The sequence below is a fragment of the Mobula hypostoma genome, chromosome 10 (assembly GCF_963921235.1).
Source record: "Mobula hypostoma chromosome 10, sMobHyp1.1, whole genome shotgun sequence".
Taxonomy (NCBI): Eukaryota; Metazoa; Chordata; class Chondrichthyes; order Myliobatiformes; family Myliobatidae; genus Mobula; species Mobula hypostoma.
Window position 1 is genome coordinate 86,601,237 of NC_086106.1, and position 14,836 is coordinate 86,616,072.

At 40.1% G+C, this 14,836-nt stretch overlaps 1 protein-coding gene across 4 annotated transcripts in view; it reads right to left on the bottom strand.

The window, feature by feature from the left end:
- LOC134353010 (rho GTPase-activating protein 6-like) overlaps positions 1-14,836 on the bottom strand; it is a 201,673-nt gene that overhangs the window by 123,355 nt on the left and 63,482 nt on the right. The window lies entirely within an intron of this gene.

Here is a 14,836-nt window from a genome sequence, read left to right on the forward strand (position 1 = left end):
TTAAAGAAGGCAAATGCAATGTTGACATTTATTTCAAGGGGAACAGAATAGAAAAGTAAGGAGATAATGCTGAGGCTTTATAAGACACTAGTCAGACTGTACTTGGAGTATTGTCACCAGTTTTGGGCCCCATATCTCAGAAAAGATGTGTTGTCAGTGGACAGAGTCCAGAGGAGCTTAATGAGGATGATTCTGGGAATGAAGGGCTTAACATATGAGGAGTATTTGGCAGCTTTTGGCCTGAACTTACTGGAAATTAGAAGAATGCAGAGTGATCTCATTGAAACATACCGAATGTTGAAAGGCGAATGTAGGAAGGGGAGAGGATGCTTCCTATGGTGGGGATATCCAGAACTCGAGGGCACAGCCTCAGAACTGAGGGGTGACCTTTTAGAACGGAGGTAAGGAGGAATTTTTTTAGGCAGTAGTGAATCTATGGAATGCTCTGCTACTGACTACTCTGGGGGCAAAGTCCGTGACTATACTTAAGGTGGAACTTGATCATTTCATGATCGGTCAGGGCATCAAAAGATGTGGCAAGAAGGCGGGTGTATGAGGTTCAGTTGGATCCAGGATCAGCCATGATGGAATGGCGGAGCAGACTTGATGGGCTGAATGGCCTAATTCTGCTCCTATATTTAATTGTCTTATGGTCTTATCATGATATAACATAAACTATGGCACATATGTCTTATGCTTAATGTTTTTAATTATTATGTTTTAATTTTATTGCAGATAATTCAAGCACAGAATAATTTTGAGTTGAAGAAAAGATGGAATCTAAATTTGATGGAACTAGAAAAAAATAGGTCTTGGAATCAATAGTCAGTTTACCCATGCTTCTTGATTAATTACTGAATACATATAAAATCCAATTTGCAACCTCATTAATTTTCATGATTTCAGTAACAAGCCAGCACTCTTTTGTTGCCTTGGCATATGACTAGAAGGCTTAATTTGAAGAGTGGCTGTCACCTTTCAAGGCAGCTGGTTATGATTAATGCCAACATGCACCATTTTAAGGGGAGGTATACTCTGGCTATGATGTCAGAAAGTATTTCAAAGGCTTCAGCAATTTTTTCGAGGAAACATTGACCATTGGAGAGATGACTTTCTGATATGTTTCCAAAGGCCTTGCTCAAAGAGATGGAGAGGAATGGAAAGGGGAAAAGAGTCCACTACCTGGTGCCAGCAACACCACCAGGCTCAAAGTCATAAAGCAATTGAGAGGACAAGACAATTGAGGTGAATGATGGAAGTTTATGGATAAAGAAATATGACACAAGAAACACCTCAAATACTTTACGAGAATCAGAGAATATGTGATCAAATCCCATCTCCCATTATCAACATCACTGACCTCATGCACTTCTCAATGAAATAAAACCCCAGCAATCACCTCTCAATGATCCCAATCAATTAGTGTTTGGCTTAGTAATCAAATGTACCACTCCCTCACACACTTAGTGTTGCTCCAAGTCTCGTAAGCTGATCTCATTCACACACTCAGCTATTCAACCATGGACAGGACACCACACTGTAATGCACTCATTGCAGTCTGTCTCCTTGTCCTTCTCATTTACAAGAAGAGGTGGCGCACAGTCAGAACTAATAACAACTGTTAAGCAACAACTGCCTTCCATTGCCCAGTCTGCTGGAGACTATCTGGCAGAGGTCATGACAGCTTCAGTTTGCCACAATCATGGAGAATAACAGTACTATTCTAAATAATTCCCTTTCTTATATTCCCCTTCGCTCAATACAAATCTCTTGTGACGTATAAGTTTCAGATAACATAAACAAATTTCTTACAGGAGTTTTGCTCCTATCACCGTAATGTTTCACTTCTCAGAAAGCCAAGAGTTCCGAGCTGACCAAATAGTAATTGAATAGCAGGGGAGTAACATGAAGGTACACATTCACTTGATAAGAAGCTTGCAACCATTGTATCAGATAAGGGCACCAGGTGTGGCAGAAGTTTTTAATGGATATTGAATCTGCATCTGATAAGTAACCAGCCATGAAGTCTCCAGACTGTGAAGCAAAGAAAAGACAAGCCAGGAGATAGATCTAGGGAGGACAGGTAGTACCCTAGCTTAATGAAAATAGGCAATAAAATGCTGAGCGTTTTGACAAGTCTTTTAGGAAGCAGATAAGGAATGTCAAAGAGAATGAAATGCATAGTTTCAACCTTGTACTCAGTAGAAGTGATCACTTTCTTTTCAACACTTGAGGACCTTTCCATTGGGCAATATCTAACATCCAATGCCATAACTTTGAGTGCAACACAAACGGATCATCCAAAGTCTGATTGCCATCGGGAAAGCTCCAAAATCTGCCATGCAAACTTGGACTTCTGTGATTATACCAGTGACCATATTTAGTGAATCTGTAATAAGCTCTCCAACAGACTACAGAAGCACTGCTCTGCAGAGTAACAGTGGTTCAAAAGTAAAAATCTGCTATGCATTCTCAGGATAAAACTACTGCTCTGCCATTGTCTTGTTTTGATTTGACAGCTAACTCACTCAGACTAACATCACTCTTAACAACAGTGCAGGATACAACCAAGCATTCTGTGCGCAAAAATATTGAAGATACTGGCATACTATCTATGGCTCCTTCCACAGTCAGTAAGCAGCCTTCCACCAATACACTTTAACTACGAAATGCTTACTTCATCAGAGCACCCAAGAGCTATCCAACATCTGGCATGAATGATGGCCATTAAGGTAATATTGAAGAATCAGTAGTTGATATTTCTATTATTTCCATCATTGCTGGATGCAAGATGTTGTCTGTAACGTTTTTCTGGTGTTATATTTAATCATAATGTTAAGGCAAGCTCTGAAAGAGTCAACGATACTGATAGGGTACGAGAGTACAGGGTAAAATGGGAACTCGGATGGAATGGGGTAAGGGAATTTTGCATTAAACCATAGTCTACTGTGATTTCCCAAAGGACCAACAAATATGACATTCTACCCTTCTGTTCCTCCTGTACTTTCTGCACACATTTTCTGGCAAACACTGAATGTGCATTCGGATTGGATTGGAGCTGGTACACATGCATTCTGGGTATTGAAGTTCACTCTGCAATACTGTCCAGTGCAAGTTGCCACCAGATTGATTAGGTAGTGAAGACACCAATGGATTGGTCCTTCTTGTTGTGGCTGGCAACATAGTTGTCACTGGGTGAGAGGTTTACTTCTGTCTGTGGAATTTCAAGTGAATTCCGAGAGCATTTGGAGTGAAATTCAGAGGATCATGTCTGCTCAACCACACGTTGCATAGTGCAAAGACTAATGGCCCAGTGAACAGTTCAGGGTGAGTGAGCCACAGCAGTTTTGCTGACTCCATAGGACTGCCACTGTCTTTAGCTTCACAGCATCTGTAATGTGCTCTAATAACAGCTTCATATTAAAAGGAATACCTGTCATTACTTACATTGGAATAATTTGACCACAGGTTTTATTACCATTTCATCAGTTACTGCCTCTGAATTATAATGCTTGAATCACAATCCTAAAGAGACTGCAGATGCTGGATTCTGAAACATGAGGAACTTAAAGGTCCGAGCAACAGTCTGTGGTGGGGAATGGGGTGAGGATGGTGGGGACCATATATCAGGAGTGAGATTGAAGAAGGAAGATAGCTGATATAAAGAGGACAGGGAGAGGAGTGAGACATTCTTGTAGATGGACCGGTTATAATTCTGTCATCATCATGACTCTTAGTAACAGTGTGATCTGCAATTTCTTCCTAGGACTTTGTACTCTGTGTTAATAATCCAACTGTCCCTTCTTCCAACATGTACACTACTTGTATACTAAGTTGTCCAACAGCCTACTCTAGTCTCCACTAACATTAAGGATTACATTCTCACCCGATCCATATGCCTGACAGCAACAACCAGCCAATAACATCATAATTTTTCTCTGTTCTAGCCCCTTGAATAAACATTAACTTATTCAAGAATTTTGATGCTTTCAAAAATATTGATGATAATTCAGAATGAGTAAACAGTATTAACTAATATTACCTCATTTGCTATATATAGACTTTCTTGTGGTTAACTCTGAGAAGGCTAAATGATTTTCAAAGCAAGAATGTGGTGTCATACATTTTTTCACAAGCAAGAGAAATCCTGCAGATGCTGGAAATCCAGGAGGAACTCAACAGGCCAGCCAGCATCTCTCGAAAAGAGTACAGTCAATGACATCACGTTCCAAGACCCTTCAGCAGGAAATGTCAACTGTACTCTTCTCCATAGATGCTGACTGGCCTGCTGAGTTCCTCCAGCATTTTGTGTGTGTTGTTCATATATTTTTTGTTGGTTTTGATGCACCCATCTGAACAGAATGAATGTTAAGAAATTAGATTAAATTTTACGTCATTATGCTTTCAAGATGCTTCTTGACTGTCTGAGTTCTTTCCAAATGTTCTCTTTTTGAGTTATACTGCATAACAGCTTGTAAAATAGCAGAAACTAAATGATCATGTAACAGTCTGTTATGAAAGGTGAAAGGTGAACCTCAAGGTCCAGAGAAAGTATAAATTGGAATAGAAGCTAAACTGGAAGCCTCTTGGCTAGAAGGAAACCAAGAGTACAAGATCCACTTGAATTCAAATGTCATTTCTTCTATACCCAGCATTACGATCTGATTCAAACCACAAAGGATTCACTTCATATTTTCACCAAAGGGCCATGTTATTTATTTTCACTGTTGATCACATCAAAGACTGAATCCATCACATAACTCTGCAAGAAAATAGATTCAATAACTGTTTAGACATTTCAGTCAGGGAAGCAATGCTTTCTGTATGCAGCTATTTGAGCTGTCAAAGAGTGATGATTTATACTGGTGTCTCAATTGAAAACTACTGAGAACAAGTAAAATTTGGTTTCTGATCTTTGTTAAAAAACATCTGGGATAAAGAAACAAAACAGTTTTATTTTTTAACTATCTAGCTCAATGTTGCTTAAATAACTTTTCATTTTTCTTTCCATTGCTAACTCTAAGCATATCATGTTCATCCTGCAGTGTCTGTCTCCTTAGATCGATTCCCCCGTTTTACTTGTTGAACAGAGTATTTTGTTAAATGATAAGAAATTGTGCACTTGTTTCAGCTGAAAATAGACACACACTGCATCAGCTGGGCCGAGCTACCTACCTGTTGATATGGCCAAATAATTATGCGTTGCTATGGTATCTGCCAAATACAACCAAATGCACTGTATGTTAGGAGTTAAAAGAGGCTACTCACCCCTCAAACCTGTTCCACTATTTAATAAGAGCATACTGCAGCTATCCCTGGTTGTAACTTGCCTACCTACAGTAACATTTTCACCCCTTTATCCATCCTCTATCTATCTACAACCATCTTAAAAGATTCAGTTTCCACTATCCTTTGAAGAAGAAATTTCCAAAGATCTATGATCCTCTCAGAGAAAACTTTTTGTCTTAAGGGGATGACTTAATATTTTTAAATAGTTATCCTACTTTTTAAACTCTCCTATTAGGAGGAAACATCATCTCCACATTAATCCTGTCATATCATTTAAGCTTTATTTGTTTTCTGAGGACGTGAATTCCATTTAACTACCACTATAATTTAAGTCAAATAAACAAGTTGAAAATATCAATCTGAGAGGATGAAATGTTAAGTAAAAGTGGTGCATTCCTGAAACACAGTGGCTTCGACATTTGAATGTTTTGAAAGGTCATGAGTTGGATCCTGGCTGTCAAATGAACTGAGGCTCAGTTACACTTTATCACACCTTGATTCTTTGATTTACCTTGGCCTTCAGCTATGTTTTTTCCCTAAACTGAAAAACTCAGCTTGTCAAGAAAAAGTTAACTTCTAGCCATTAATGTAACAAATGTGATCATCCGACAAGCTGAAGTAGAGAAAGAGCTATGTTCCATCATTGGTAAACCAATAATTGCAGTAATAAGATGAGATTGTAAATCAATACGCAAAACTGTTGAAATAATATCAAAAATATCTTTCCAAAATTTTTTCAGAAGAGGGCAAGACCAGAACATATGAGTCAAAGAAGCTAACACAAAATAACATCTGCCACAAACAGGATTTGTATGAGAGTAAAAACGAGCTAGTTTATCTTTAGACCAATCTCCCCACTACATTCCAATGGCATTTCCAAACTATATCATGTTTAAATTTAGAAAAAATCAGAAGTGTCACTTTTGATCCTTTGGTTAAATTCGAAGAGACTTGGAGGCTATTTATTCAACACTTTCATATGATGTAGCTTGACCTTTTCCGAATCCTTTTTATTAACCTAGAATATATGGACAGAGGAGTGGATTTAATGACATTAATAATTGTATTCGATGTAATATAATAGCCCAGCTTCGTTTTGTTCTTTTTAGACTAGTTTTTAGCTCAGTTTAGTTTAGTTTTTTTTAGTTTTTTTTTACTTTGGATTTTTTTTTCTTGATATATTTTCATTTTTCCTTTTAACATGGTTAATTATATTAAGAGTTTGGGAGGTCAAATATCCTTGTATTAACTGTAGTTTTTACTTGCATATGTCAATTATCAATAATGCAATCCCAATCTCTTTGTATTAGTAATGCTACTATGTTCATGAATTTGAAAATTAATAAAAAGATTAAAAAAGAAAGAAAAAGTTAACTTTTATAGCATCCTCCTTAGAGGATGGAATAAGCTGGGTTGTTTGCTCCATGTCAGTGGTATATCTTCTGGAATTCATAATTCATATATCATAGAATTACAGAAACTCACAACACTAAAAGAGGTCATTCAGCCAGTCATTTCAGCACGAGAATATTGCTCACAAAGCCGGCAATTATTATTCATTCCTAATAGAGCCACTTATACAAAGGCACACTTACAATATTGTTATATTAAGAATTTCAAAATTTAAACTGAATAAAAAGTGGAATATTTCCAATTTAGGAAATATTGGTTGTGTTTTTATTTGTATGTTGCCATTATTTCACTGATAGAGGCTACGGGTTAGTGAGGTGCTAAAGACCAGGAAAAAGCTTGCATTTGTAGGTGGTGCCCAGGGTGACCTGGTAGCAGAGGTGAGTGGTTGGGACATAAATCTGGCAGGTTTATGCTGTAGCAAAACAGAATGAATATTAGAAGGCATTTTGGATTGTTAGGAATGTCAAGGAGAATGACAGAGTACAGGGTGACAGAAAGAAATACTGGAATTTATTTCTCAGCCTGTGGTTTTCTGCGACAGATGACTCATTCGTCTCTAACACATCGGTATGTTCTTACAGCTTGTAAGAATTTTACTGCGTTTGGAAGTCCTTTGTAGTTTATAAATCTTTTATCATTCAGAGATCTTGTAAAATTCAGAAATCCTCTCAGAGTGTTAAATATCTGTTAGGAACTATTTGTCTAAATTTAAATATATATCAGTAAATACAAAAATAAACTATGAGGAAGCTACCTTGTCAGCTGGAAATATCTCCTCCTTGGTAGGGAGGGGCACCACCACTTGAGTACTGGGTATTGGCGATTTTGCTGTAGATATTAGTCAGGGAAGTAAGCTGGTCTTTGAAGAGCAGGTAGATAAAGTATAACTTCCCTATAGTGAGGGTACCCATAGATACCTACATGACATTCAACTTAAAATCTCGTTTTGATTTTACGGCTTTGTAGACCGGGAACCCAATACCATCATACATTGCCTGGAATATTTTGGTGTGAAAGTTATTTGTAATTTATCACTTCATGCCTGAATGTTGTCTAAGTCTTACTACCTGCCGAGACAACTTTATTTGTTGAGAAGCTAAAATGGAATTTAACTTTGTGTAATCATCAACAAATTTAACACTGATGGAAAGAAGGTCATTGAGCCTAGAACATGGAACAGTACAGCACAGTACAGACCCTTTGGCCCAAAATGTTGTGCTAACCTATATAAATCTACTCCACCATCAATCTAACCTCTCTCTTCTACACAAACTTACTTAAGTAGCTGAGATGGTTAGGCCATGAAGATCTCCTACGGTGATATGGTGGGGATGGAATAATTAGGATCCAGCAATAAAAGCTACCTTTCTTTGTGCAATATCCAGCTCCAGCATTAAAGTGTTTCCGCTTTAATGGCCATGGATTCAGATTTACAAGGGGCATCATACTTGATCAAATACAGCCTTGCATATTACATACAATAACTCACACCTCGCTTCTTGAATTCAGCTTTTCAGTAAAGGACAAAGGTTGTTGCAAAATCTGAGCAGTCAAGACCCCAAAGTAGGCAGTAGTGAGAAATAATTGGTGAGTAATGCCACTTAAAACTATTGTTAATCACACCTCAGGGAAGGCTGACTGGGTGATCATTATAAACGCAAGAGATTCTGCAGATGCTGGAAATCCAGTGTAGCACACAAGTTGCTGAAGGAAATCAGTAGGTCAGGCAGTATCTATGGAAAGGAGTAAACAGTTGACATTTTGAGCTGAGTCTCTTCTCTTCTGTCGTGATGAAATATTTTGCCCCAAAACATTGATTGTTAATTCCTTTCCATAGATGCTACCTAACCTGCTAAGCTCCTGCAGCATTTTGTGTGTGTTATTTGGGTGGTAATTAACTTTGCTTGAAAGGGCGTTGTAGGTCAATATTCCACACCTTTGGATACTTTTGCAATTGTACTAGAATAGCTTGGCGAGAGCAGCAGCTGGTTCTAAAAAGCAAGCCCGCTCTTCTTCCACAGGTATATGTGCAACTCCCTTTAACATCTGTTCTGCTTCAATTATAATTTCAAGCAATGCATCACATGCGTTTGACTGATCACCTTTTGACAGGCAGCAGTCTGCAGAGTTTTATAGAGCTTCACTTGAACCTGAAGGATAAAGTTGTACGATAATTATAAGTCTGACAAACTATCTGTAGATTTCATTTCTTCCTTCCTGCAGAAGATGACTTTGTGAAGAATGGTGTCAGCACATTACACCAATAGATGAGGTAGTCCATTCCTGTAGACTGTATTTTCTATGCTTGAAGTCTCAGCAAAACTGTTCTTACTAAAATAATCAGTCATCTCACTTTTTGAACTTGGTCCCAATTACATCTCCTCAAAGGTTCCAGTTAGATCTAGTACTAGGTAATGAACTGGGTCAGGTCACAGATCTCTCAGCAGGTGAACACCGTTCCCTGGCTTTAGCATTATCATGGAAAAGGATAGAATCAGAGAAGACAGGAAAATTTTTAATTGGGGAAGGGCAAATTATGTGGCTATAAGGCTAGAACTTGCAGGTGTGAATTGGGATGATGTTTTTGCAGGGAAGTGTACTATGGACATGTGGTCGATGTTTAGAGATCTCTTGCAGGATGTTAGGGATAAATTTGTCCTGGTGACGAAGATAAAGAATGGTAGGGTGAAGGAACCATGGGTGACAAGTGAAGTGGAAAATCTAGTCAGGTGGAAGAAGGCAGCACACATGAGGTTTAGGAAGCAAGGATCAGATGGGTCTATTGAGAATATAGGGAAGCAAGAAAGGAGCTTAAGAAGGGGCTGAGAAGAGCAAGAAGGGGGCATGAGAAGGCCTTGGTGAGTAAGGTAAAGGAAAATCCTGAGGCATTATTCAATTATGTGAAGAACAAAAGGATGACAGGAGTGAAGGTAGGACCGATTAGAGATAAAGGTGGGAAGATGTGCCTGGAGGCTGTGGAAGTGAGCGAGGTCCTCAATAAATACTTCTCTTCGGTATTCACCAATGAGAGGGAACTTGATGATGGTGGGGACAATATGAGTGAGGTTGATGTTCTGGAGCATGTTGATATTAAGGGAGTGGAGGTGTTGGAGTTGTTAAGATACATTAGGACAGTTCATGGGGCCTGACGGAATATTCCCCAGGCTACTCCATGAGGCGAGGGAAGAGATTGCTAAGCCTCTGGCTAGGATCTTTATGTCCTCGTTGTCCACGGGAATGGTACTGGAGGATTGGAGGGAGGCAAAAGTTATCCCCTTGTTCAAAAAAGGTAGTAGGTTTGTCCGGGTAACTATAGACCAGTGAGCCTTACGTCTGTGGTGGGAAAGCTGTTGGAAAAGTTTCTTAGAGATAGGATCTATGGGCATTTAGAGAATCACGGCCTGATCAGGGACAGTCAGCTTGGCTTTGTGAAGGGCAGATCGTGTCTAACAAGCCTGAAGGAGTTCTTTGAGGAGGTGACCAGCCATAGAGATGAGGGTAGTTCATCTATATGGATTTTAGTAAGGCATTTGACAAGGTTCCACACGCTAGGCTTATTCAGAAAGTCAGAAGGCATGGGATCCAGGGAAGTTTGGCCAGGTGGATTCAGAATTGGCTTGCCTGCAGAAGGCAGAAGGTCATGGTGGAGGGAGTATATTCAGGTTGGAGGATTGTGACTAATGGTGTCCCACAAGGATCTGTTCTGGGACCTCTACTTTTCGTGATTTTTATTAACGACCTGGATATGGGGGTAGAGGTGTGGGTTGGCAAGTTTGCAGATGACACAAAGGTTGGTGGTGTTGTAGATTGTGTAGAGGATTGTCAAAGATTGCAGAGAGACATTGATAGGATGCAGAAGTGGGCTGAGAAGTGGCAGATGGAGTTCAATCGGAGAAGTGTGAGGTGGTACACTTTGGAAGGACAAGCTCCAAGGCAGAGTACAAAGTAAATGGCAGAATACTTGGTAGTGTGGAGGAGCAGAGGGATCTGGGGATACATGTCCATAGATCCCTGAAAGTTGCCTCACAGGTAGATAGGGTAGTTAAGAAAGCTTATGGGGTGTTAGCTTTCATAAGTCGAGGGATAGAGTTTAAGAGTCACGATGTAATGATGCAGCTCTATAAAACTCTGGTTAGGCCACACTTGGAGTATTGTGTCCATTTCTGGTCACCTCACTATAGGAAGGATGTGGAAGCATTGGAAAGAGTACAGAGGAGATTTACCAGGATGCTGCCTGGTTTAGAGAGTATGCATTATGATCAGAGATTAAGGGAGCTAGGGCTTTACTCTTTGGAGAGAAGGAGGATGAGAGGAGACATGATATAGGTGTACAAGATAATAAGAGGAATAAATAGAGTGGATAGCCAGCGCCTCTTTCCCAGGGCACCACTGCTCAATACAAGAGGACATGGCTTTAAGGTAAGAAGTGGGAAGTTCAAGGGGGATATCAGAGGAAGGTTTTTTACTCAGAGAGTGGTTGGTGCGTGGAATGCACTGCCTGAGTCAGTGGTGGAGGCAGATACACTCGTGAAGTTTAAGAGACTACTAGACAGGTATATGGAGGAACTTAAGGTGGGTGGTTATATGGGAGGCAGGGCTTGAGGGTCGGCACAACAATGTGGGCCAAAGGGCCTGTAATGTGCTGTACTATTCTATGTTCTATATCCTCTTTTCCCAGATACCAAGTACGGATTTGTGGATTTACGATTGAATCTCTATATAGCCAATCTTTAAAACTTCAGCAGGGATACATTATCTCCAGATTCTTTGCCTTATTATTGTTAATGGAACATAGAAGTGTTCATGTTTAAGTTTATTGTCATCTGTCTGTTTATATATACAGTACATCCAAACAAAACAATGTTCCTCTGGACCACAGTGCAACTGCAAATATATCACAAATCAAAATATTGTATCATAAATAAGTAATAAAACATAATTCAAAATGCATGTAGTAAAGCAGAACACAGAAAAACAGTAAACAGTGCAGTAATCAGCTCACTATCCTAGTGAATAGACCTCTGTGGTGGAAGGATATTGATGAGTGTCACAGCCTGAGGGAAGAAGCTAGTCCTGATGCTCCTGAACCTCCTTCCTGAGGGTAGTGGGTCAAAGGGATTGTGGGATGGGTGATAGGGATCTGCAACAATGCTTTGGGTTCTTTGTAACACTCTCAGAAAATGTCTCAAATAAGGGGGAAGGAGACCTAAATAATCCTCTTGGTGGTTTTATCTGTCCTCTGTAGGGTCTTGCAGCTTCTGTACCACATAATGATGCAGCCAGCGAGGGCATTTTCAATATTTCTCCTGTAGAAAGTTGTTGGAATGGGGCTGGGGAGCCTTGCATGTCTCAATCTGCTCAGGTGTAGACACTGCTGACTAGTGAGGTGTTTTTGTGGGTCCAGTTTAGAGGCTTGTTATGTGCACACCAAGGGACTTTCGGCTCTTCACTCTCTCCACAGCAGAGCCATTGATGTACAGTGGAGAGTGGTTGACCTGTGCCTTCTTGCAGTCCACAGTCATCTTTCGTCTTGTCGACACTGAGGCTCAGTTTGCTGTTCTTACACCATTTGCTAAGCCCCTCTACCTCCTCTCTGAATGCTGTCTCATCATTGTTGCTGATGAGGCCAACCATCGTCGTGTCATCAGTGAACCTGATGATGCAGTTCGAGCTGAACCTGAAAGTGCAGTTTTGAGTCATATACAAAACAGTACAGGCCTTTTGGCCTATGATGTTGTTCCACCCTCTTAACCTACTCCTTGATCAATCTAACCCTTTTCTCATATATAGCCATAACCACCCATTTTTCTTTCATCCATGTGCCTATCTAAGAATTTGTTAAATGTCACTAATGTATCAGCCTCCACCACAACCTACAGCAGTTCATTTCAGGTACCTATCGTTCTCAATGTTTAAAAAAACATATCTCTGACATCTCCCCTAAAATTACCTCCACTCCACTCCTCTGGTATTAGCCATTGCCACCCTAGGAAAGTAGGACTGGCTGTCTACTCTATTTTAGTCTCTCTTAATCTTATATACTTCTGTTGAGACACATCTCATCCTCCTTTGCTCCAAAAAGAAAAGTCTTAGCTCACTTAGGAGTGGCAGAAAGGCTGGTAAGCTACATTTCTGTGGGATGGTGTTCCTTCTAGTAGGCATTGATGCCTCACTGTCCTTAATTAGCTTGCCTTCATTCTTCACTATCAGGGAGTTTGATGGTCTGGCTATAAAAGACCTTCACATTGCTGAAGAGCCTATACTCGACAGAGAGGCTTCCAACCACTCTCCATTCTGCTGGTCCCTGGCCTTCTGGCACCTGCAGAGCTGTACCATTTCCCTTGAGAAAACTTGGAACGTCCAATTCATGAATACATTAGGTTTACAGCAAAATATTTGGTCAGGTTCCTCGTCACTCTTATCAAATCAGTTCTTGTTCCTCTTGTTAGAGAAGCCTCAAAGATTTGCACAAATTCCAGTTATAATGGACTTTAAGGAAGCCCACACCCTGTGGCTCCTGTTAGCTAGGAGTTAACAGCTTGTCTGTGCAATGCTGTCTGAAGAGATCAACCGTTGTGTGCTTCAGTTTTGAACACCTTATGGAAACACTTCTATTGATGAAGATTTTGGGGGAAATTTTTGATGAAGATTGAAGAAGATATGCTTGGAAATCAGGCAGAGTCATTCTAACAGTCATCAGGACATGTCATAACATAGGTAATGTGATAACTTTGTCATCCCTTGCTTGGGGCATGGTAGGAATGAATATTTGGACTGGAGATCTCTCTGATAAGCTAGTACTGTTTTTAGGGCATTATTATGCTCCAAACATATTGACAGGAGGAGGGCTCCGTGGAAATAATCTTTTCCTTTCCTTCCGAGCCAATCACATCTTACCAGGGGCTGTGTTTTCTCTCACTTTTGGCAATAACTACTGAAGGATCTCCCCGTTGTCTGCTGCAGAGTATGTCATTGCTAGAAATGTAAAAGGTAGAGAGCAGTGCCAGCCACAATAGCCACTATACATGGCCTTTTCAACTTCTGTAGACCCTTGACTCCATTATTTGTGTGATTCACTGGAACACGTTCCTCAAATTAAGTTAACCCCAAAATTTTGATTATTTCTTGTGTTATTTCCAAGATTCAAATCATAGTAAAAAAAACAAACTAGTCTACTACAGAGCTAATCCACGTGAATACAGATGTGAATCCTGGCTGCACCATTGCCCAAATTTTCTCTATATTTCTCACCAAGCTATTACATCTCACCTCCAGTAAATTTGCTGTGGGAGTTAACTAATCTTCATATGTGATGAGAAACTTTTCAGTCAAAAACAATCTCATTCTGGAACCGAAGTCACCTGAACCTATTTAGTCATGCTTTGGTGTGTCAACTTTTACACATTCGGAGGCCAAGCCCTAAATCATCACTGAGAATATGAAAGGGTGAGCTTTACATCTACCATCCCCAAAATGCCTCCACACTACAACATAACCCTCTCATAATGAAGAAAAGCCAGTATGAGAATTTAGAAAATATGGACTATTTTCCATTTATCTGGAGTCACTTCTTCATGAAGATTTAAGATTAAAGTCTGTCACGAGCCTTGTGGCCCATCAGGCCGGTGCTTATACTGGTTTCCGTGGCATGAAGCCACTGAGAGTACGAGACTCCCAGTCTATTGCGAGGTTAACCCCCAGCACTTTTTGACGATACCCATTATCAGCTGGGTAGACTGGAGCATTGTGTGGTTAAGTGCCTTGCTCAAGGACACACACACTACTCTGGCCGAGGCTCGAACCCATGACCTTCAGATCGTTAGTCCAACGCCCTAACCACTTGGCCACGCGCCACACTTTCATGAAGATATCAGTGATAAAATTCAATGCACTACCACAGCCTTTGACATGATACAAAGTAGCTATCCCCGACCTTCTGTATGCTTCTGACACCTAACCTATCTGTAGTATACATTTCATGTCATGAGAGATGCCATCAACATTTGGTCAGCATAATCTTCCTAAAAACCTGGAAGGAAAAGTGAATACAGTCAGAGACATGAGAGACAGCGGATGCTGGAATCTGGAGAGAGAAAAAACAATTGTTGGAACGGGTCATATAGCTTCTGTGGAG